Raw genomic sequence first — 25,906 nt, 5'->3', positions numbered from 1 at the left:
CTACACTCGAGGTGTCAATGTCAAACGGATTATTGTTCTCAACAAGATCGTTCTCGTCATCGATTAGCCGTCCTGAGTGTAAAATCCTTCGACATCAATATTGAATTTCGACGCAATAGTTATTACTTTGGATCATAAATATTAGAAAAAGATGCGCCAGTTTTGCCAAGTTTCGAAAAGTAAGGCACGAGTGCGTGGGAATGAGTGTAAAACAAAAGAAAGGAGGAAAAAGAAAATGCTCGTGAACCTAATTCCACGAAGAATCGATAGACGAGTGTCAATTTCGAGCACGAAGCTGTCAATACTATCGATACTGCTGGTCTCACTCCCATCACTACTCCGTCGTCGTCGACGACGACGCCTTCACCCCCTTCTGCGACCATTGCTTGCCCCTTCTGGCCGCCTTTTCCACCCGCCGCGCCGCGGCGCGGCGCGGCGATTCTGTCGGGATGTTCCTCTCAACCCTCTTCTACCCCTTCTCTCGATCCCTCTCTAGGAGAGCTCGCCCTCTCCTATCTCCGTCGTTCCTCGCCCTTTGACCACCGACATCCCCCACCTTTCCTTAGCCTCTTCCTCCTCCTCCTCCTCCTCCTCCTCCTCCTTCTCCTTCTCCTCGAGTGGCGACCTTTCTCTTTCGTATTCCGCTCGTCGCCGCTCATCTTCCCTCCCCAACGCACTCTCACTCTCTGCGCAAACTTATCGCGAGGAGGGCGACCCGGGCTTTCAGCCCTTTCGCTCGCTCGCTCGCCCTCTCGCTCGCGCCCTTTCGCGACTCTTTCCTCCCTCGTCCTTCGACGGGCATTGGGGGGTGGCCGTGGGATGATAGCGAGAGCGAAATTTCAAGGCCACCGTACGAGCGGCCGGCGATGGAGCGTGGAGCTGGATTCGTTATCCCGGCCGTGTTATCACTTCCTCGCTTCACGCGAAAGTGCGCGCACGCTCGGATCTCCAAGAGTGTTCGCATCACCGATTCACCCGTCTCTTCTTTTCTCCACTTTCCAGCAAATCGAACTTTCATTCTGCACTTTTTACACTTGGGCAACTTGTGCTCGCTTTGACGCATCGTCGTTACTCCAGCGACTGATATACTGCTGTACGGCTAACGCAAGTGCGCGATGGCTCCCCCCGCAAACCGGAATTTCTTTGTTATAAAAATCTCTGTTATAAAAAGATCTCTCACGTTTCTGTCGAATAATGAATGAAACTCGGGCGCGTGATGGAAGGAGAAAAGAAGATCGTACGCCCCCCCCCCCGTCACCCCGTGAATACAAGACGGAACTTTCATGCAGCTTGGTTATTTCGGTTCCTTTTGTAGCTCATCGTATACATAGCATCGCGCTAGATACCACGAGTGCTTTTAAAATGTCATCGATCCGAAATAAAAGTAAAACTGGGGCTTGCGACCCCCTTTATCACGCGAAAGCCGTCCGATCGATGGCATCGACATTCGCGTCGTACAATAACGACGAGAGCGAACCTGAGCTAACCATCCGGCAGAGTTCCAACTTATTCGATCTCAGCACGCGCGTTCATAGAAATATAGTGGCGAGAGAGTCAGATCCATCGCCGATGCAAATACATGTATATGATAATATACGCTCTCAGGAAACCGCAGAGTGAATTCATCGATTTGCAGCTGCATAACCGACAACAATTTCGTCAACGCGGCCTCAATCGCAAGGACACTCGTCCACGCGAGCCAACATTTGCCTAGTGACATTTGCGTTAGACGGCATCACGCGCTTCGAAATTCGAAACGGTTCACTCGGTTGCCGGACTTGTATGTACATCCTGAAAAAACGAGCGAAGGAAAAAGGGAATGAATGAAGGAAAGAAAGAAGAGAAGAAGAAAGAAAGAAAGGAAGGAAGGAAGCGAGAAAGGGAGAAAGAAAGAAAGGAAGGAAGGAAGAAAGGAAGCGAGAAAGGGAGAAGGAAGTAAAGGAAGAAAGGAAGAAAGAAAGAAAGAAAGAAAGGAAGGAAGAAAGGAAGAAAGGAAGGAAGGAAGGAAAGAAGGAAAGAAGGAAAGAAGGAAGGAAGGAAGGAAGGAAGGAAGGAGGAAGGAAGGAAAGAAGGAAGGAAGGAAGGAAGGAAGGAAGGAAGGAAGGAAGGAAGGAAGGAAGGAAGGAAGGAAGGAAAGAAGGAAGGAAGAAAGGAAAGGAGGAAGGTAGAAAGAAAGAAAAGAAGAAAGAAAGAAAGGAAGAAAGGAAAGAAGGAAGAAGAGAAGAAAGAAAGAAAGAAGGGAAGGATGAAAGGAAGGAGTGAACGAACGAGCGACAGGTGGGAAGCGGCGGTGACGGGATCGTTGTAGGACGCGGCTAGTCGAAAACGCGGCCGAGACGTCTCGCGATGGATTAATGAATTCGCGTCCCGCTTCTTCTCCTATTCCCGGAATAGAGTCCTTCGCAGCTGGCGGTCTCGCATCGTTCGCTACGACGATGCGAATATGAGGAGGAGGGAGCGGCTTCGCCCCCTACAGGGTAAGGGTGGGCGGAGAAAGAACGACGAAGAGAAATAGTTATGCACGACAGACAGGTCAGCGCGCGCACCGCGTTGCACCGCGCCGAAATTGCACCGAGGCCGAGGCTGACAGCCGTCCTATGCCGACGATCGGCCCCGCGCCCGCTCGGGCTACCAGGGCTTCTGTCGATAGTACAACGTCGCGAAGGTCGCGGGCAGGAAAGCTCCGCTGCGAGTTCCGGAGGCAAATTGAATCAGTCGTGAAAAGCACCAAGTTGTATCTCGCTTGAATGATTTTCGCGCTTCGAGAAAGGAATGTAAGGTCAAAGATGTCTCGTTTTCGCGGGAATATTAAACCTTTTGGTGAGAAAGGAGGGAGGGAGGGGGAGAGAGGGAGAGAGAGAGAGAGACGCGTGTGCATTAACAAAGGAGAGGAGACTTTCGCAAAACGAGGATCTTGGAATTCAAATCTCGAAATTAATCACTATGTAAAGTAAATCTTTGTCTGCTTTAGTTCGCATGTTATCGTTTCATCCATTTCCGGATTAGACCGAAATGGTCCTTACGTCCTACCTGTCAATTACTCGATACAGTCCCGTCCTCACCGTAAAGATCATAAAATTGTAAGAATATCCTTACCTGCAACAAAAGAGAATACAAATCATAAGTCTCTGTGAATGAAAACGTACGATACGTATAAACTTAACTTTGGAGAGATACATTCGATTAAAAATACCAACCAAAAAAGAAAAGAAATAATAATCGTAAGATCGATCTAACGAAAGATCACCCGACATTTTCACACCACAATATCACAATTCGTGTAGATAATTTCTGCAGATAGATTAATGTTCACACAATCAGAAATGGAGGTGGAAATCCAAAGTCGTGTCGCTTTTCTAGAATACGAACTGAAGAAGCGTACGTAATTGTTATGTACAATTGAATAACGCGATGACTAGAGATCAATATTATCAAGTCGCGATACTTCTTTTCGCGGACGATACAAGAGAGCAATGGGAAAATGTTGGCACAGAGCGTCTTTGGTTTCATCGCGCTTTAAGATACGCCGACCGTCGCGAATTCGCCGGGAAACGACCAACCAACCGACCGACCGACCGACCGACCGACCGACCAACCGAACGAACGAACGAACGAACGAACGAACGAACGAACGAACGAACGAACGAACGAAACGAACGAACGAACGAACGAACGAACGAACGAACGAACGAACGAACGAACGAACGAACGAACGAACGAACGAACGAACGAACGAACGAACGAACGAACGAACGAACGAACGAACGAACGAACGAAACGAACGAAACGAACGAACGAACGAACGAACGAACGAACGAACGAACGAACGAACGAACGAACGAACGAACGAACGAACGAACGAACGAACGAACGAACGAACGAACGAACGAACGAACGAACGAACGAACGAACGAACGAAAACGAACGAACGAACGAACGAACGAACGAACGAACGAACGAACGAACGAACGAACGAGAACGAACGAACGAACGAACGAACGAACGAACGAACGAACGAACGAACGAACGAACGAACGAACGAAACGAACGAACGAACGAACGAACGAACGAACGAACGAACGAACGAACGAACGAACGAACGAAACGAACGAACGAACGAACGAACGAACGAACGAACGAACGAACGAACGAACGAACGAACGAACGAACGAACGAACGAACGAACGAACGAACGAACGAACGAACGAACGAACGAACGAACGAACGAACGAACGAACGAAAAAACGAAAAAAAAAAAAAAAAAAAAAAAAAAACAACGAACGAACGAACGAACGAACGAACGAAACGAACGAACGAACCGAACGAACGAACGAACGAAACGAACGAACCGAACGAACGAAACGAACGAAACGAACGAACGAACGAACGAACGAACGAACGAACGAACGAACGAACGAACGAACGAACGAACGAACGAACGAACGAACGAACGAACGAACGAACGAACGAACGAACGAACGAACGAACGAACGAACGAACGAACGAACGAACGAACGAACGAACGAACGAACGAACGAGGACAAGGATCGATTCGGCGAGACTCGGAAAGTTCTCCTTCTGCCTAAAGTGATTACACACCCTGGCCAGCCGATTCGCGCCTACGAAAATTGACGGCGCGCGCGCTGATAACGAAGATAGGCCCGTCATTTCGCGTGCCATTCCGCATCCGTCTACCTTCCGCGGCTATTTTCGGGAATGGCCCAACCACCGCCGCCAACCACCACCTGCGATCGATCGAGCCCTCCCTCCCTCCCTCCCTCCCTCTCTCTCTCTCTCTCTCTCTCTCTCTCTCTCTCTCTCTCCCTCTCTCGTGCTTTCTCTCCCCCTGCTACCCTTTGTTAATGAGATTCGATCTTTGGCCGATTTAAAAGTCACGCGTGATACAATGGATCGACACAGACCGAGAAAGACCTGCGTTTATTCGCAGAGAGGGGTTTTGTTATTGTATGAAATGTGCATTTTAACAAGTGAAATTACTTTTTTAATGAGACAAATTTTTAGGCGCGCTAAAAAATGTTTCACAATATCACACATCATTTAAAGTTTTGCGGGAATAACTTTTTCTCATCACCTAATGTTTGATACAAAATTTGAATATTTATGAAAAAAATTTGACAAACTTGGAATATAGGAATGTTATATATACATATATATATATATATATATATATATATATATATATGCGCATATATCTCAGTGTATTTTGTTATAAAAAAAAGAAAGAATATTGAGTCGATGTTTCCAAGATTGTGTATATGCGACGAAAGTGACTGTGACGGCTAGCTATAAAATATGAATACTGTGTGGTGACATACATTGTTCCACACGTACGTAAAACACACACAAATATCTGTGGAAAGTGGTGTGGACAGATGAATTTGTCGCGTAAACTGTATCAGAGGGTTAATTTTCATCAGTCCAGAATTGCAAAGGGACGAGAAACGTTTGCCAATAATCAATACGGTCGAGTCAAAACTGACCAGGTCATATTTTCAAGCTTCGCGAGAACCATTGCTTATACTTATCTCATAAAATCATTCGGGAGTGCGGTAGAAAGCGATTAGTTATAAAGCGGTTCTCTATGTATCGTCGAGTCAAGTTAATAACAAATCATTCTATCCGTCGTAAAGATCACTGAGATTTTCGCTCATCGACAAAACTTTCTCGTTAGCTCTCCTCCAGCTCTTGCCGGATGCCGACATGTAACGCGTGTACAAATCGGGCATGGCCCGACGGATGGACCCGTAAGGATCTGGGTTTAGAGGTGAGCATCGAGATCGCGACTAGATCGATGAGAAGAGTCCTCTTATACCCGCTATCGCCGAGGATATCGGCGAGTCCGGGTATTCGTCCGGTCGAAGCTCCCACATTTTCCTGATTTGCGCACATGTAAATGATGAATGGCGGCCGATGACACAGATACGGAATCTGGCACGGTTGGGTTAATAATGAGCCGAGGTCGTTATCGGAAATATCGCAGACGGTATTTTCACGGATTTATTCGAGCGAGCAAAAACTCCGCGTCGCGCCGCGCCGCGCCGCGCCGCGCCGAGGATCCATTGCAACTCGATATCCACACGTCGAAAAAATGCGGTATACTTTACTTTAAATCACGACTTGCTTGCCGACGATACGCGCTCGTCGCGCAGGAAGTATATCGAGCTAATTAAAACGTGAGAGTCAAAGATCCAAGCAGGTTTTCATCCACGCGACGGAAATTAAAATCGACGAGAGTCACGATGTGATCCTTGGCGAATTTTCATCTTTCTCTCTCACCAAAGATATCTCGGAACGCATGTAATCGTGTCTCATCCGTGTTCATCTTCATCAGAACCGGCGTATTGACGTAGGTTAATTAGCAGTGTCGAAATTACACCGGCTTCAAGTGCTGATCAGAAATGCATAAACAGCGTTCTTCTTCGTCCCAAGTGCCATCGATAGGATTACCGCGACGAGCCTTGGACGAAGCTCGTTTACTTAGAGTACTCGGGATAATTACATCTTAACTTACGGCGTGATTGTAGCCCGAAGGAAAGAAGGTCTACCGCGAGAGAGGCGGCAAGTCCTTTTCGCGCAGCTTCCTTGTCGTAACGATCGACAAATCTCCCGCGGATTCGATCAGTTCTAGCCGCGAATACTCGTCGTGTGATATTCGACGAAGACGTGGATGCGAATGGTCCAAATTCTCCGGTAGGCTTCGGTAGTGAATCGAGATACAAAGGTCATGTTTCGGAGGCCACCGACGACCACCAATATACATATATATACATATATATATATATATATATCGACACCGTTAACTTATGACCAAATAAAAAAATAAGGGCGAAGGTAGGATGTCCAAACAGCGAGCTAGGGAGAGAGAGAGAGAGAGAGAGAGAGAGAGAGAGAGAGAGAGAGAGAGAGAGAGAGAGAGACGATAAATGAGGGTAACAAAGTTAAAGATAGACAGAGAAATATAGCAAATTTTTCTAGCGTAACGTCTCGAGGAATCCTCGAGAAGAGAGAGTGATGCCCACGTGTCTCGGGAGGTGACATAGCAAAAGTTGAATAAAATTCGATAAAAGTACAATCTAAACTACATCTATAAGTATAATCGTGATATACAATTAAGGTTAAGATGAAATCGTGAGATGAGGATGAAGCAAAGAAATATTCTTAAATCAAAGGAAATTTTTAACCAGTACGACATCTATCTAAAATTATATCTAAATAAGGAAAAAAGCTTTGACTGAAAATTATACGCGAAATAGCGCATTTGTGCGTGCGTGCGTGCGTGGGTGGGTGTGTGTCGGATAGTGTGTGCGCGCACGCGTGTATGTGCGTGTGTGTGTGCGCGCGCGCGCGTGCGTATGTGGAAAAAAGAGAGACAAACGAAGGCATCGTAATAGTAGAGTCCGAAACGAGAAAAAGAAGGAAGGAGCGAGAGAGAGAGAGAGAGAGAGAGAGAGAGAGAGAGAGAGAGAGAGAGAGAGAGAGAGAGAGAGAGAGAGAGAGAGCAAGGCCCTTCCCTTCCGTCCTCTCCAGCTCCACCTTCTCCACTGCGTCGTTTTCCTGCTTCTCTTCTCCGCCCTTCCCTTCACTTGCGTCCCTTCCTTCCCACAGGCGGAAAGTAATCAATACTTCGAGAAGGTGCGCGAATAAAGCACACACGCCTGTGGGTCGCGGCGTCGCCGCGGCACTTTGTACGAATTTAACTGCGCGAGCCGGCTCTTCTCTCCTCACGGACTCTTGTACGTGAAACGGAGAAGAGACCTTCCGTGGCAGGCCCTTCCAAAGGACGGCGGGACGAGAGAAAAAGAGAAAGGGAGAAACTGTCGTCCTTCCCGTCGTTTTTTCGACAAGAAGGCACGTGGCAGTGGATTAGCTCGACGAAGATACCGCCTGGAATTCGCGAATATGAAAAGAAAAACGGTAGGCGATAAGATCTCTTGAGGTATTCTTGATCAAAAATCAAGCGGCGACATATACTAACAAAGTACCGAAAGTTTCACATCTTTTATTCCATACTTCAGCTTTTATCATATATTTTTACTATATTTGTCGCAACACGTACACCACTTTCAAGCACGTTTCTCTCATGTTTTTATGAATTAAAGTGGAAGGTTGAGGAGAATAGTATACGCCATCCATGTGATATAAAAGCTTCTGTTCCAAACATCACGTCATCTTTCCCTCGCGGTTTTCGGTTTCCCTCTCGTCGAAAATATGTTCACGTTTATCACTTATCAAGTCAATCTCGGCCACGCGATGTATGCCTTAAGAATGCAGGAAGCGGCTGTCCCACGTGGCGCGGCGGCGCCGCCGCCGCCGCCGCCGCCGCCGCCGCCGCTGCCGCCGCACCAGACGTCAATTCTAGTTTTAATCGAATTTAGGCTGTTTAAATGTTCGTGACGAGAAAAAAACAGAAAATAAAAAATAAAACCGCATAAAATAAACGACGTCGAGACGCCGTACAGCGGTGGAGGGAGATGGGGGGGGGGAAGCCGGCGAGGAATTAATTAAATGCATACATCGCTGTCGCGATGCATTCATCTCGCGGAGGGATGCGATAGCGAATAAAAGAGAGAGAAAGAGAAAAAGAGATAGGAAAAGGGGGAGGGGGATGGTAGGGAGGGAGAGGGTGAGGGGGGAGAGAGAGAGAGAGAGAGAGAGAAAAGAAAAAAGAGGGAACCGATTGTGATGCGAAGAGTGCAACACGGTTCGCGCATTCCGCGAGTACGAAAACGAATCGCCGTCGCCGCTAACGTTCACGTGACAAAGGCTTAAGTCCCGGTCGTGCATAATGCCTAGAGGACAACGTCTTTACATACACGCGCGCGCACGCGCACGCGCGCACACACACACACACACAGATTATGAAATTTAATTAAAATTTCGCCAGAGAACTCGCCGGACTCTCCCTTGCTGGTACCGGCTCTGCGCGACCGACCATCCCCCAGCCTATCTTCTTTCGCTTTCGTTTACGCTGATCGTCGCTGTGTTTTGCGCTTTCTCCAGAGCCATTCGCGCGTCCCTCCGTCTCTCCTTCTCGTCGTTTCGTTTATATCATTTCCGGCTGCGGAATACAAACGCGTATCAATATCGCCGGCTCGACTTTAAAAAAGTCAAAAGTTTCGATGCGATCATGCGAGGATTTGCACACGGCGACGGCTTCGGGAAACGTAGGAGCGCGAAACGTAGGAGGTTCCGGTTATACCTTCCTCCCTTTGCTTTTCCTCCGGCACTTGTTCCTTTCGCTCGTCTTCCAAACGTCTTCAAACCGGACGTGAGATCTTGTTCCACGACGAGCATGATGAGTATTAAAATGAGGCGCGAATTAACGAAGAGGCTCTCGAGCGCGGCGCGTTTCGCTCGAAAGGGAGAGGGGACGAAAAAAATATAATAAATCCCGGGTAGCTCGCCGAATGCCCGAAACTCTCTTCCGCCTCTTCCGCCGAGCCTGCGGCTCGCTCGCTCCCTCGCTCCCTCGTTTTATCCTTTGGCTCTCCTTCACCCTGATGTCACGGGATTGCACTCGGCTCGGCTCGGCTCGGCGGGGAGGGCGAGGGGAGGCGGCGGAGTGGGACTACAAAGTGGGACGAGGCTGTTGAATAAATAATGGCATTCGACCTGACTCGATCGCGAAAGCCAGATACGTTCCTTTTTATGTAAGCTCGCGTGACCTCGGTTAGTTGACGACCGAGGCTCGCCAGAAAGAAGCAGCCGCACGAAGATTCTACGTAGCGACGTACGCGTTTGCCGGCAAACCGTTCCACGTATTTCCGCGCGCGCGCGCGCGCGTGCGCCGAAAGATTGGAGAAGCCCTGTGGCGTAACAACTGGCGTGTGTGATGGCATAATTCCATTAAAACTCTCTTTAAATCGCTACATACGAGATCGGAACGAGATCTCTTTTTTGATCGTCGGCGAAAGCCGTGGGAATGAGCTTTCATCTCGGCCTCGTGAAACGTTGCGCGAAACTTCTTCAGCCCTTTTCTCCCTGCTACTTTCGTCTTCCTCTCCTGCAGTTTGCAATTCATTTATTGCCTCGAGTTATATGTAATATATGTAATATTCTGCTAGACTAGAAGAGAGATTGGATAAGAATATGAAGAAACGTAAACGTGTAAAATTCTACCTCCCCTCTTCCTAAATTATGTGCGAAAATGTAGAAGAAATCAGAGAGGGTGAGACGAGCACCGCGCGCGCCATCATCTTCACACACCAACGACAAGGACAACATTTTCGCGCGAGAAACAGAGAAGCGAGAGAAGCGAGGTGAACGCTCGCGAGCAGCGAATGAGCCCCTCTGATAAGACAGGACTAATCAATGCCGCGGAGAAACCGCTGCCGCCGCAGCTCGCGCTGCCGACGCGGAGAGACGCGTCTCCGTTGCACTTCCAGGAACGCATCGGATGACGAAAAACGAAAGACGAAAGACTACACCGGCCAGTGACACGGGGCCAGAGTCGCCGGCGTTTGTCTCGCCTCGGCCACGAGGTGGAAACGAAATCGTTTCGCCGGTACATTGATCGTCGGAAGAGACAAAGAGAGTGCAAGGAACTCCGCAAGTGAACTGACCGGAGAAAATTCCGCGACGATGCGCGTCGCGTTCTCTCCAGTCCGGTCACTCCGCTTGCTGGACTTGCACTTTCCGGCAATTCCGAGCGCGCTCAGAATTGCCAACAGAATTTTCCAGCCGTCGCGGAAACGAAAACTGGAAACGAGGGAGAGCTGCGCGCGATTTTTCGAAAAGTCAAACTGTCTATGAATAATGCGAGATTGTTACGCACGAGATTCGTGCAAATCGTTCAAATATGTTCAAATATGCCGATAACGCGTGCCACATTCTACTTGAAGTGTGTGTGTGTGTGTGTGTGTATAATGTAGTATAATTCAGCATGTGTCTATAAAGTTATATAATGTTTATATAAGTAAGATGTGTCTTACTTAAAATATCACATGTCAAATGTCGTTGCTACAAGTCATAATTATGTAATTAAAAAGTATTCCCACATGAATTACCATCGGTATGGACGCGAGTATTGAATTGTGGATTACAGAATTCTCCTGCAATCTATAAAACTGACGTTGTAGTAAAATTTGGTTTTCAATTAATTGTCAATATTCGTAATTCTTTCGACCCCTCAGTATTCACTAGTAATAACGATGTGCATGTTGACGCACGGTAGACGCACATTGTAAAACAACGTAAACTTGAAGATACCGTATATCAATGAACAATGAAAGCAATCATTGCTTTCCTATGGATGACAGAATATTCGCAAACATAGCGAAGCAAATCGTAATACCGTATAATACGACACAGTTGACTGGCATCAACTTGTATGCAAATCAGTGAGGGTATCGAAAGCCGGTTTACAAATGGCGGCTGTTACCCTGAGCACCGACGCCATTTTTACGCTGCCGTGCCACTTCACCGAGCGGAATTTTATTTGGCTTAAATATCGCGTGTAACAATTTATGATATATCCAAACAAATTTTTGCTCGTTCGCTGCGCTTACAGATAAGATGTGAAACAAAAATAGATGTCAAAAAATTCGTTTCTTGGACGACAGTGTATATTTATCATTTGTGAAATAAATTTCCGACAATTGCCACGGAGATTTCGTCTCCGACCGCGGCACTGAACGTTCAACAAGGAAAACATTCCGAAGAAGCTTAACAGATTCAGATAGAGTTCCGAGAGAGAGAGAGAGAGAGAGAGAGAGAGAGAGAGGGGGGGGGGAGGGAAGGGGGAGGACGGGGAAGAAAAAAAGATTGTAGAAAAAAGGAAAAGAAGAAGATAACTCAAACCAAACTCAATTGTACAACGCGTACAATTTTTACAAAGGCTTTCGAGCATTTGTTCCTGAGCAACGCTCACGACCGTACGTGTATTCGTACAGGTAGATTCGGTCGAGTGCTCAGGTAGATGGGGAAATATTGAGGAATCGACGGGGGCCTTCTTAGAAATTTAGCGGCAGCGTCAGAGAGATCGCCGAAACGTTTCAAACAAATGCCGAAGATTTACCTGGCTTCTTTGTCCGCGAGAAATTTCCCAGCGGGAACTTCGACGCGGGTATGTCGAGATTGACAGGCAGAGGAAAGGATAAGAGAGGGCAGCAAAAATACTGCCGTCCCCTTTCGTCATTTCGTCTGACGACGAAGAGAAAAATTTCAGCGAGGAAAACGGTTGTTTCTCGAAACGCCGTGTCCCAGGTAGAACAGAAAATCACCATGACATAAAAGTGGCATCAAAATGACGAGAAAATGACTGAATCGTAATGAAAAAAGGAGCTTTCCTCGTCATTTTGACGTCGTCATTCTGATGTCATCATGATCTGTCATTTCTGTTCTGCCTGGGATTATTCATTGAAACTGAAACTCTTGTGTGTGCTTCATTCTTCCTCGAGAAAAAAAAAAAAAAAAAAACGGAAGGCAACTGAAGCGTCCGATTTTCAAAGATTCAAGATACGGCAAAGTCGGACGAAAGCGCGGCCTTCTTTCGGCGGTTTCTCAAATTTTCGAGGGAGAATTACGGGAAACACTTTCGAGATCGATTGTCAGACATTAATTTCGAAATTCGGACGCTCCTCTCGTCGGTTCTCATCGTTTCGCAATTGGGCAAATGCGTTTTAATATTTCGAGCATATTTAAGCGTCTCTAACCCGACAAATCCCTGAAAGAGTAATGGTCGCGCGAAATGGAAAAGATGGTCGGTGATCAAGTAGTTATGTATTTATATTATATTTTATATTATATTTCGCGCTCGACGGGATGGATGACAGAGAGAGCTTTAGCTTATTCAGCAGGGTACCAAAGGCAAAGTAAGCAAATTTCTATCGCGCTCTCTCTCTCTCTCTCTCTCTCTCTCTCTCTCTCTCTCTCTCTCTCTCTCTCGGGATCGCTGTACCGATCTGCGCGGGAATGGTGGCCCAGGGCCGTCCGGACAGAAAGAATTTTCCGCGACGAGCGATGTCGCAGGTGCCTACGTTACCGACGCGCGAAAAAAGGCGCGTTGCGCGTTTTCACTGGAAGATAGAGCCACGAACAACGCCACGTAGAGAAGCTCTCTACTCTATCCGGCCTACGTGGACAAGTCCGCTTCTCAACGTGGCGGCGCGATTCGCGCTCCGCCATACTTACGACGAACGAACAATTACCGGCATCGGGATTTGATCGCTTGTCACTCGCGCCTGTCGGCGCCTCATCATTCGACCGACTTATCGTCGCTCACAAAGTCCGTCGCGCAGCTACATATCAATTTCGTCGTCTTTCTCCGGGTCGGAGGACACGTTGACAGAAAATGGCGATCCGCGACTGCGCGCGCTCGCGCTCGGACACGTGTCGTCGTCGCGTGCGTGTATTTCGTGTATTTTGCGTATTTCGCGTCGTCACGAGCGCAAACGGCAGCCATTCTCATTCACAATTACCACAGAGTTTCACGATTTCCCGCGATGAAGAATAGTCAGACATTCGTTCCGCATTACTCGCGATCTCGACACGTCGTACACGTCGAACTATACTACGAGTCGTATCCGGATTGTGGCCTACTCTAAATTAAAGTCACGCACGCGTTGTTCCGCCACGTAGTCGTAATTCGTTGCGCTGCGCTCCTCTCCTCTCTCGCCCACTTAAGTTTATTATAGTTATTCGTCGTTGTTCGTCGTTATAGAATGATAGGGAGAGAGAGAGAGAGAGAGAGAGAGAGAGAGAGAGAGAGAGAGAGAGAGAGAGAGAGAGAGAGAGAGAGAGAGAGAGAGAGAGAGAGAGAGAGACAGAGAGACAGAGAGACAGAGAGACAGAGAGACAGAGAGAGAGAGAGAGAGAGAGGGGGAGAGAGAGAGAGAGAGAGGGGGAGAGAGAGAGAGAGAGAGAGAGAGAGAGAGAGAGAGAGAGAGAGAGAGAGAGCACGACGATACTAGCAGCGACGCGACTGGCTGAAGGCATTATTACGTAATTTTCGCGTGCAATTTTCTCGCGTATCACTTTCCGCCCCCGTGACGCTTCTCCTCCGTTTTGTCCTTCCTCCTCCTCCTCCTCCACGTCGCGCAGACGAGAGGATCGTATCGGGCCGACCGCATCGGGCTCACCGCAAAAACTGGTAGCAGCGTTCGCTTTCGGTCACTCGGTAGCCAGGTACAGCTACTACTTGGCGCACTACCTTTCGCTAATCTCGCCCTCTTGTACCTTTGTACGCCCTCATAAGGGGGAAACGACGATTTTTGCACGTTCATCACGACAACGATCCGATCCGAAGAAAGATATTTCCACGCTTCTCGTAGCTTCTGTCATCCTATCGCGTGTGGCTCGTCTCCTCATCGAATTTCAACACCGTCGCCGTCGCGCGCTGCACCTCGTGTTCGTCACTTTATTGAGGGGTTGCCCTGCGGTTTTCCTTATTGCTCGCTGATTCGCTCTTACTTTGCGGCAAGACGCTTGTCGACGCGAGCCTTTTCGCTTCAAACATTGCCGTGACGAATGCTCTCGCCGCATCTCGGTGTATCTTTGAAAATCTTTTACGAAAATACACGCGCGTGCGCGCGACGCACACACACACACACACACACATATGAATATATTCCTCGGCGAGGAAAGATTTCGAGAAATTCGACATGTATAGTCGTATGAAAACTTGTCATCACGTTGCCGCGCGCATTTAGCGCCGCGATTACGATCCGTGCGCGGCGAGCGGGTTTTGTTTGCTTGATACGAGGAGACCCGGTAATGCGCGAACAGCGGTGGGTGCGTGCGTGCGTGCGTGCGTGCGTGGCGACGAGTACGATGATGACGATCGCTATTAGGAGATTTAGAAGCGGTGGGGCGAAGAACGCGCGGACGCGACGGGCGTGGAAAGTTTCGGCTGGATGCGCTCCACGTATTCGCGAGGCTTTAATTGGCGGGAAAAACAAACTCGCGACCAGCCCGAACTCGAGCGCAGCGTCCGGAGGCACTGAGGAGGAGGTTGAGAAGGAGGTGAGATTTACATGTATATTTTTAATTAGGGAATTCATCATTGCGTCTGCGAATGCACGATCGAAAGTGACGTTTCTTTGGACATGTTTCTCTCTGAAAGCGAAAACAGTTTCATGATGTAAAATAGATTTTCTACCACACAATGACAATCTTCGATGATGCGCATGATAAGCTTGAAAACGCAGTAAAGTTGAAACGTGAAAACGTTACAAAATTTTTCAATCTTCGACAATAATTCTCCTCCCTCTTTCCCTCTTATTGCGTGTAACGAACGAGTTTTTGCGTTTTTGTATTTTGATTATCAACTGATTTTCTCGTTAGAATGCAAATTTTCAATCGACTCGACGCGACACGTCTGTCAGAAAACCTCGATCGTACCTCGTCGCTACCTTATAATTGCGTCTCTCAACAAGAAAGGAATTTCGGATGTAATTGCGCGCCTGTCGTCATGCGTTTACGTAATGAAAAATTACATAAGGAGGCACACTTAGAAAAATATCACGTAACTATATAGCGATGCGTTGCGCACGCACGTACGTATGTATGTCGTGTGCGGCAGGTAAATGCTCGCACGGTGTAGATTTTTACACCGTCACGCGAATCCCACGTGTATCCCTGTTCGCTCGGTCGAGATGATCGCTGGACGGAGCCGAGGCAGCCGAATTTTCGATCCGAGTCACGAACTTGTTGTTTGCTGTTTCTTCTTTCAATTATCGCACTCGCGATGACGATCATTTCTCCCAGCGCAATCCCCATCAATTCCATTCATTTCTCCGGTGACGATTCGTTTCTCTGGCGACGGAAATTTTTTCTTGCAAACTCACGCGCGCTAGTCCTCTTATCAAGACAATCTATTTACGAGTGTCCCCGTCTCCTTTGCTAGTTTCCCGTCGGTTAGTTTCGTCAAATATTCATAACAGATTACGAATCCTCGCCTCGTTGCACGCCGCATGCGCGCCGCGCGCGGGCTCGCTGGAGAACTTCTTTCTACCTTCGCCCTCGCTTCTTCCGCCTATTTATTTATCGTCGGTTTCCGCTGCGCGGCGGACTCGCTCCGTAGTAAAGCAGCCATACGCGTACGTATATGGTCTATTTCCCCGCGCTATTTTCAACGTCCCAACGGCGTCGCCGGCACGCGGCGCGCTGCACTATTTTTGTCTCGAAGTAGTCCGCGCGTCGCGCGGAGACGCGTGTACGCACGCGTATACACCTGGCAGCGAGAACAGCTCCACGTGGGTGCGCGCATCAGCGCCATCGGGCATAAGCTTTCTCGTCTCGCGGATGTTTCTTTCCTCTCCTCTATCCTCCTAAATATCGCCAAACTACAAGTCTCATCGTGTATTTCGTGTAATTTCGCATAATTTCGCATTATTTCGCACACTTTGTATGTAGTGTACTTTCTAACAATAACTCGCCCCGAGTCAGGCGCCAGGGAGTCGGTCGCTTGACAGAACGTTGAGTGATAGAGCGGTGAAATTGAAGAGGAGAAATTGAGTGATTCGCCGAAGAATCTTTAACTCCTCCTCGAAATGTAAAAGAAGTTGTTCAATCTTTACTTGTAACTAACTTATCTAGCTATATATATATATAAAATAGACATTGCACAAATTTCGACATTCTTTCAGTAGGCTTCATTACAAATTGGAAACTCGATTCGGCAACATTGCCGGGTACGGTACGCCACGTTGTATCTCGCAGATACCCACCAGAAAAGTATCGGTCCGATGGGCACAGTCAAGAGAAAAATCGACTATACGAGCTGTGCGAAGGTACACATTCGACGTGATTAGCAGCAAGACTCACAAAATCACAACCGGTGATTTTGAGTGATGAGTCGAGTGCGAATACGCGAGTATTACATGGTGTGCGCTCACGGCGGGAGAAAGTCTTGGTCACGGTCCTGTTTTTATTATCCTATCTCGGTATGAGTCACGTTACGTTTTCGTTTCACGGACTGTCATTCTTGAAGTCACGTACGCGATATGTCCCTTCTCCCGTCTCACCACTACCGGGTCGCAGTCATTTTCGGTAAATTCTTATTGAAGTCACAAGTACAATGAGATCGTTGTGCGCGCCGTAAAAAGACTCCAGTATCTTTTTCTTCTCTGCACGATTTTCATACCCACAGTCTATAATAAGAATAAAAGAAAAAAAGAAAGAGAAAAGACGCGCGAAAATTGTTTCTTTCTGAGATATACTGGAAAAATTATAATTGTAGAATCTATATAAATTATGTACAAGAGGATAGATGAAAAAAAGAGAAAGAGAGAATAGGAGAAAGAGAGAAGGAAAAAAAGGAAAGAAAGAAAGAAAGAACGAAGGGAGGAAGGAAGGAAGGAAGGAAGAAAGGAAGGAAGGAAGGAAGGAAGGAAGGAAGGAAGGAAGGAAGGAAGAAAGGGAGGAAGAAAGGAAGGAAGAAAGGAAGGAAGAAAGGAAGGAAGAAAGGAAGGAAGAAAGGAAGGAAGAAAGGAAGAAAGAAAGGAAGGAAGAAAGGAAGGAAGAAAGGGAGGAAGGAAGGAAGGAAGGAAGGAAGGAAAGAAGGAAAAACAGAAAGAAAGAGAGACAATGAGTAGAAAATATCTACGAATCTCACGACACTTTTCTTTTAAATCTATCGAAACTTTTCCATGATGTTAAAATTGAAGCTTCCCACGAAAATTCAGGCGAAATTTTTCCGTGAGAAATCACAAAATAAATCGCTAATTTTTTATCCCAGACATATATTTCAAAAAATTACGCACGCGTAATACTTTCTCACGATCACGCTTATCGAGCAGCCACATTGTTCGGTTTTTCCGATTGAAGAATGTCGATCAGACGATAAGACGATAAGTAAACATTGTGAGAGAGAGAGAGAGAGAGAGAGAGAGAACGCGATAATAAACACTTGGCCGAAAAGTTTCCCGCTAGTGTGTATGTGTGTGACGTCCACCATGCTGGCGGCAACGCCGTTTCAGGGACGATCAAATTGTGCCACGTGCAATACCGTAGCCAAAGCCGGTCTTCAGCCGAAGAGGAAACCGACGTCCGATTGTCGACACAGCTCGACTTCAAATATTTCTTTCCACTGGCCGGCTGGCCGAATTTTCAATTTCTTACGATAAAGTACTAACTCTGGCGCTATTAAGTTATTGTACAAGTTACAATACAATTATCATAATTATGAGCGCTCGACTGTTCAACACGTAGGCATTCCAATAACCGAGCGACTTCTTGCTTACTTTGCCACAATTCGAAATCGATCCTAAAATTGTTAAGCTAATTGCGATGAAAAATATAAATGCATATATGACGAATAACGTGCACAATGACGACGAACGGAGCGCGTGCGTGCGTAATTTGATTTTCGTTATCACCGATATTTATCGAGGAGGTTGTTGACTTTACGAGCGCAATTCTCGCCGGCCGTGAGATTAGACGGCACTCGATCGAAAAACACAGAATCGTGATAGAATTTCGCCGAGTACGCGCCATTATATTTGGCTCGCGACGTGTGAATCGTGATAGGTGGTATAACGTTGCCCCGAAACGGCCCCTATCTATTTAAGGCACTCTGACTCTGAATATGCGCTCTCATCAGCAACACCGTAGAGAAAATGATCGGTTGTTAAAAAATCTCTGAAGAAACAAATCTGCTCTCTTTCCTCTCTTTCTATCTTTCTTTCTTTCTCTGTTTCTTCCTTTTTCTCCGTCAAAGTGTGACACATTTTTACGCGAGAACGCAGAAGAACTTGTTATATAGCTCTACACCAAATAGCTGCCACGATAGCTCATCGATTCGTTCGCGTCGGAAATGGAGTTTTGCCGATTATTTCTATGCGTCGTTTCATATCGGAATTAACTATCGGATCGGAAGAATTATCCTACTAGAATTATTGTACTACCGCGATAAAGGGCTGTAAGAGCAAGGCCCGGCAAAAGCGGAAGAGAACGACACGGGAATTTACGCCACGTCGTGTTACATAATCGCACCCGGCCGAAAAAGCGAATTCGCAAACAATCATGCCTGACGCAATCGACCAGTCGGACAGACGTCTACACCAGTGTCGACTTTGCGCGCCGATCTGTATCGTGTGTGTACACCTCCACGACGATCAATGACGATCTCTCCTTTCTCTCTCTCTCTCTCTCTCTCTCTCTCTCTCTCTCTCTCTCTCTCTCTCTCTCTCTCTCCCCCTCTCTCTGTCATTTTTCCTCGCGAGAAATTTTCGTTGCATTCGTTTTCAACTCATCAAAATTTTCTAGATGCATGTGAAGGACAGCAGCAACATTTGGAACGCGAGCGCTGATTGTCCCGATAAATACCCGTGTTAATCTTTATCATGTCGCCGGACTTTCCGAAATAGAGGTTATCGACATGTGACTGCGATGCCTATGTACTACTTTGCTCTCTATCGCAGATTTGCACGAATATCAATGAGAGCGAGTGTTCATTCAAGAAATCTTCACTCTTAACTACAGTGACTCCATACTGGAATTTAGAGTCAAAAGTAGCCGTATTTTTGTTTTGGAAATTCATGTGCGCATGGCTACACTATCAAGAGAGCCTCTTTCGAGGAATATTTAAAAAACGATTACTTATCCCTAAAGCTGACCGTAAATTTTCTCCAACGTTTCCAAGAAGATTGTTATCATGGATGAATAATACAAAATATAAATAAAAAAATAAATAATCCTCCGAGAGGATTTTCTTCATTATATTCGTTTTACCTTTGAGCATCGCCGTTCTTCTCTTCGATATCCAGCCTCTCCATCTCTTTCTGCAGGGTACTCTCCGTGAATTTATCCAGAGACATGTTTACGCGTTAATAACTTTGCTCTTTATCGCAAAACTCGTCACACAAAACACGGAGAGACTATACACTCCCGTCTCCAGATGTCTCTCTCTCTCCTTCTTTTTCTATATATATATATATATATATTTAATATATATAATATAATATATATATATGTATATACATATGTATTTATATATACATATATATATATATACGTATTTGTCTTTTTCTCTCTCTGTTAAATATCCTTTCGTTAAACTGCTTTTATCGGCCGCGAACTGCCGACTGAGGTAGACTTTAAACACTGGCACTAAACACTGGCTGATCTCCCGCGCTATGCCGAAGCGGAGAGAGAGGGAAGGAAGACTAGTGAAAAAAAAAAAGTACTCGACACCTTCGTCCTACGCCTTCTACGAGTTCCGTCCTAAAATAAGGAACACGTCGCACGTCTCGAAACAACGAAATGATACTCCCAAGTTTCGGCGACTACTACATGCGAGAGTATTTTCTCCTCTCTCCTCTCGTCGTTTACGACACGCGCACTTCCTCGCTCTCTCTCTCTCTCTCTCTCTTCTTCTTTGTCTCTTTCTCTCTCTTCTTCTCTCCCCTCTATCTCTTCTTCGTTCTCGCCCTTTCTCTTCCTTATTCGTTCTCCTTCTCTGTAATCCTTTTCCCTTCAGTCCTCTTCCGTTTTTTTTGCTTCCTTCCGTTGCGTGTGTACTCCCTCTTTCGAGTACGTCGTTCCCTCCTTCTTGGGTGGTGTGACGACACCGCGATTTACGTCACGGGGCAATGACGATTATATCGAATCGACGGCGGCGGCAACGGCAGCAGCGGCGGCGGCGGCGACGACGGCGGCGACAGCAGCGACGGCGACGGCGACGACGACGGCGACGACGACGGCGGCGACGACGGCGACGACGACGACGACGACGACGACGACGACGACGATGATGATGATGATGACAATGATGATAATGATGATGATGGCGGTGATGATGGTGATGATGATGATGATGATGAGGAGCACGACCAACGATCACGACCGATAGCGACGATGAGAATAACGCACGCTTGGTCCAACTCTCTCGTCCACTTGCACTCGGAGGAAAAGGCGTCCGCGTGTCGTTCCGTACGACAGTCGAGAGGAAACTCGTGCGGGTGGTAAAGGACTATGCTTTCCCGTCCCGTCTCTCCGATGCCTAGCTTTCTAGCTCCCCTCCCTACCCTTTTCGCTCTATCTGCGTCCCTCTATCCCTCCTCCCCGCACGCACCGCGCGCGCGTCCGTTTCCTGCGTCTTTCTCTTTCTACTTACTACCCTCTCTGGTTCTCTCTTCCACTCACTTTCCCTTTCCCCTCATTTTGGGCCACCGTCGCAGGAATCCCCTCGACGTATCGGAGCAGCTCGCGCTTTTTTACCAACCGAGCGGACTAGACGGGCCCAACGCGATTGGCCGTTTGTCGGGACGATTCCGAAATGATGTTGCGAGTGTACGGTTCGATTGCTAAACTTCGATGACGACGACGACGACGACGACGACGACGACGAAGACGAACACGAAGACGAAGTCGAAGACGAAGACGAGGATGAAAGGAAAAAAATGGAAGAGAAAGAGAAGGGGCAGGGAAAGAGAACAAGCGGGAGGGGAAGGCGGAGGAGGAGGTGGTGGTGGTGGTGGTGCTGGTGGTGGTGATGGTGGTTGTGGTGGTGGTGCTGGCGGACGAAGACGACGATAGACGTGGTCGTTTCCGGAGCGAGGATCGGTGAACGGAAAACGAGGTGCGCGCACACCGTAGTAGTGATATAGTATACGCGCTCCACTCTACCACGCACGTGGATCAATCACAGATAGTCGCGGGAGGCGCGCAGAAGGCAATACTGCCAAACTCGGCACCAACCGATTACACCGATACGAATGGCGCTTCTCCGGTATCTGGTATCCGGCTTAAGAGTTCACGCAGTACCACGCTGTCAATGGCGCCGTCGGTCGGTACGTGGGGGTGCCCCTCTCCCTCTCCGCTAGCTCTACACCCGCACCACCACACCCCCTGTCACGTTCGCTGTCTCCTTCCCACTTTGCGCGTCTCTTCTCCTTTCTTCGTTCTCGCTGAAGCGAGATTCGATCGCGAGCTGCTTCGTGATCGTGACGATCAATGAGCGCTCGAGATGGAGGAGAAGGAGGGGGAAAGGGAGGGAAGAGAGGGGAAAGAGGTGAAGGAGAACGTGAATATAGTGGAGGCCGAGGACACAGGCTCGACGCTCGTTCTCTAGCGCGTTGTAGCCGTACGGCCGGAAGCGCGTACGACACGCACACGTGCGACCGTACATAGAGAGAGAGAGAAAAGGAGAAGGAGAGAGAGAGAGAGAGAGAGAGAGAGAGAGAGAGAGAGAAAACGCGGATTCCAAGATGTGACGTATCGCACGACGCGGATTTATCAGCCAGAATATCCAGCGGAAAAGCGCACCGGCTACACCGATATTATTTTTATAACACGCGTTGCGCGACCCCGCCGTCGTAGGCCGCGCCCAGTCTTCCCCACTGCGAGTCACGTCAGCTTCCCACTACGAAGCCCGACTACCCCTCCACAAGTCGGTTCACCCTCCCCACGGAAAAGCGTAATAGCTAGTTGAGGAAGCGACTTACGACGCGTGCGTGAGGGGAAAATGTGCACGCTATCGGCTCTCTTCACCGAGAGAAGGAAGGTTTTCTCCTTGGAAAAGCGCGCGCGCGCGCGCGCGCACACACACACACACACACATACAGAATGTCCGGGATCTTTTGGAAACGAAAAATTGTGAAGATTAATCAGATCAAACTGAGAAGAAAACTCGAATACCATCTCGCAAAAATCGCAATGGTTATTAAGTTATTAATGATTGAAGATGACCACATGGTCATCAATTATAGGTATGACGGCTATTGTGCCTAGTGACAGGTTCAAGATACAGGGTTCAAAGTTCAATATACTCATGTCTATCACTAGACACAATAGCCCTTATGTAATTGTAGATTAGATCATTCTGAACAGAAAGGTCCTTCACTATTTTGCAAAAAAGTAGGCAAATTTTCAAGTTATCAATAAAAAGAGCCTCTGTGCCTGATGAATGTGGTCATCTTCAATCATTAGTAACTTAACAACTATTGCGATTTTTGCAAAATGGTATTTGACTTTTCTTCCCAGTTTGATCTGATTAATCTTCACAATCTTTCATTCTTAAAAGATTCCAGACACTCTGTATATACATATTGGCTTTTCCTCTTCTCTGTGTTAGCATGGGAAAGTCCGACTCGCTCGCGGTGAATCAAATTAAACGAGTTACGAAGCTCAAGTTGCGATGGATTATCCGAGTAGCTTTTGGGTGTACGTTAACTTGTGTACGTTCACTCGAGGAACGTGAAGAAAAGTTCGTGCAAGTGTTGTTCTGACCTGATAATAATATACTATACTGATAATATGTATAATGCATCGTCGAGCGTTGAGCGTTCTTTCTTTGCGTTTCGAAAGGAAACAATGCGAAGGCGAAGCTTATGTCGTGCATATGGCGTGAGATACGCAAGTAGGTATCAGGAATTGCTGAGACCGAGTCGAATGGTCAGACCGGTGTAACCATTACCGAGATAACAAACGGACCGCTTGGCGGAGAAAATTCTGGAAGAATGACCGTGGACGCCCATGGTTCGCTTCGCGCGCGATGAAGCTTGGCCTTAACTGCAGCGAAAAAGAGATACGAACTGCAACCTGGAAAATTTTATCCTATCCGACTTCTTAATCCGACTGAAAAAAAAAATATTGGGCTGTACTCATTATAATTAATAACTGACTGACGTTTGATGACTATATTTAGCCTATCTGAAATTTAATATTAAATTTATTTTATTATTATTATTATTTATATATTATTATATATTATTATATATTATTATTAAATTCATTTCAAAGTGCTACATAGCTATGTTCTAAAATGAAATGGTTCTTAAACTCATGTAAAAGACAGCATGATATAATATTCATGATATAATATTGTTATTTCGAATGGTATATGCACACATCAACTACTGCAAAAATCAATTATCTTTGAGAATGACTACAAAAAACGCGTTTTCTTTACCAATTATTGAAAAATGACACAGCCGATAACTTTCTTTTTTGTACAGTCAACTTTAAACATAAAATGAACCTAAGATTACTGTCCATTAATGTATGAGATGCAAATTGAACACTTTTAATATAATAAAATGATAAGAAAATACTGAGAAAAATTTTTAACAAAAGTTTAGTTATAAAATGACCGATATCCCCGATATATGTGTGCGTATGTGTGTCGAGGTAAATCAAATCGGTGGCATTTGTCGATAAATTCGATCGCAGTGAGATGTTGGCCAAGAGCAATATCGAGGTCGACACGAGGCGTAATAGTCGAATAGCGCGAAGATACCGAACAACGCGCGTCATTGACCGCGAACGGAGGCGCCACCCAATGTATACAGATGGAGATAATGAGGATGTAGGATACTACGCGGTGCTGTGATCAAGAATGACTCCGGCTTTCAAAGAAAGGAACAAGAGAAGACAAAAGATTAATGGAAACTTGCATCCCCGTCTTGAAGATCTCGAAAGATCTCCGTCGCGCGCATTCGCCCGCGTGATGGAGTTTCACTGCCCGATTCTCGTTTCTCTTTTGTGTGTGTGTGTGTGTGTATGTACGCGCGCGCACAGATTACTCTATGAATCATCAGAGATTCTTCCCTGATCACCGTACAATGGCAATACTTGAATTTTGATTTGCCAAATTTAGCGAGGTATACACAATATTGCGCTCTTTGATCGTTGACCGCGTGAAGCACCCTTTTCGCCGATCAACTCCACGAGCACGGTAGGGGGTCGTACCGCGCTATTCCTACAACCGGGTGACTTTGAGTGTTGTCATCCATTGTTCCCCAAAATGGATGTTCGAGTCATTAATGCCGGAACCGCTGCTGTTAGCAGCGACGACTACACAGTCAAGTCCCAGAGAGGTCTCTCTCTCTCTCTCTCTCTCTCTCTGGGGGTTTTGGAAATCGGCCGAACGCGCGAGTTGCGAGCCGAGATTGCCAGGGGGAAGGGTCTCCTCTCTCTCTCTCTCTCTCTCTCTCTCTCTCTCTCTCTCTCTCTCTCTCTCTCTCTCTCTCTCTCTCTCTCCCCCCCCCCTCTCTCTCTCTCTCTCTCTCTCTCGCCGAGGGTTGATTCCGTTACGAAGGTCTCTTTGTTCGTCCAGGTAGAGAGAGGCAGGAAGGATTCGTCGTCTCTTTTGTGCGCGCCCGCAGGTATATAGGTGCAGGTCGACGGGTATTCCTGTCGTTCCTACGATCCGCCGGTCATTATCTTCGCCAATGACGAGGGTGTTATCCTTGAAGTAGATTTATTATTCATGGTAGTGGTGCATGCATGCGTATGTATGCGTGCAACGCAGCTGGTGACGACCAAGCGAGCGTATTCTGTTACTTCCTCCCTCGTAGTTTCACCAGTACTAGCGGCATGGTAACTATGTCACGCGGAGGATGCTTCGCAAATTTAGTCTTCCGTTTAGTCTTTCTTTGTACGCTATATCGTGTCTCTCTCTCTCTCTCTCTCTCTCTCTCTCTCTCTCTCTCTCTCTCTCTCTCTCTCTCTCTCTCTCTTTCTCGCAGAAAGAAGCGAAATTGTTGAAAAGAAGCGCACGTAACGCGTGCGCGATACGGCGGTGACTTGACTTTCATCAAAATTATAGTAATCCTAGAGTGCCATCTAGGACGGTTTAATTTGAACGCTACACTTGCATACAGAGTGTTTCTTCAAGATGAAAAAGAGACAAATAAAAAACGCAGACTGTCGAATCACGAGAAAGTAGATGAGCGAAAAGAAAGAAAGTAAGGAGTATATGAAATTTGGATTTTCTACGCGAATATATCGACAGAATACAAATGTTCAGTAGACATTGAATCTTTCGAAAATCTACATCTCATAGTGTTTTACATTGTATTCTTGAATCTCCAAATTGTGTTTATCTGTTACCAAACGATCCAAAGAATGAATGATTTAACTGCGGCTAAAACTGATCATATTGATTCTCTGAGATTTTCTCTCTCGAAACCGGAAACGGAACGTAATTTCTAATGTTCTCGAA

The 25,906-nt window shown here is 46.9% G+C and overlaps 1 long non-coding RNA gene across 1 annotated transcript; it reads right to left on the bottom strand.

Moving 5' to 3' along the window:
• Nucleotides 1–2,234: 2,234 nt before the first annotated feature.
• LOC112590360 (uncharacterized) lies at nt 2,235–21,894 on the bottom strand. The gene is made up of 3 exons (XR_003114148.1): nt 20,155–21,894; nt 19,693–19,882; nt 2,235–3,096 (listed from the first exon to the last, which is right to left on the bottom strand). It is a non-coding gene; the product is annotated as an uncharacterized LOC112590360 (long non-coding RNA).
• Nucleotides 21,895–25,906: the final 4,012 nt, after the last annotated feature.

The sequence above is a fragment of the Harpegnathos saltator genome, unplaced genomic scaffold, assembly GCF_003227715.2.
Source record: "Harpegnathos saltator strain DR-91 unplaced genomic scaffold, Hsal_v8.6 scaffold791, whole genome shotgun sequence".
Taxonomy (NCBI): Eukaryota; Metazoa; Arthropoda; class Insecta; order Hymenoptera; family Formicidae; genus Harpegnathos; species Harpegnathos saltator.
Note: the sequence above shows the minus strand (reverse complement) of the source record. Positions and strands in the feature narration are given on the sequence as shown.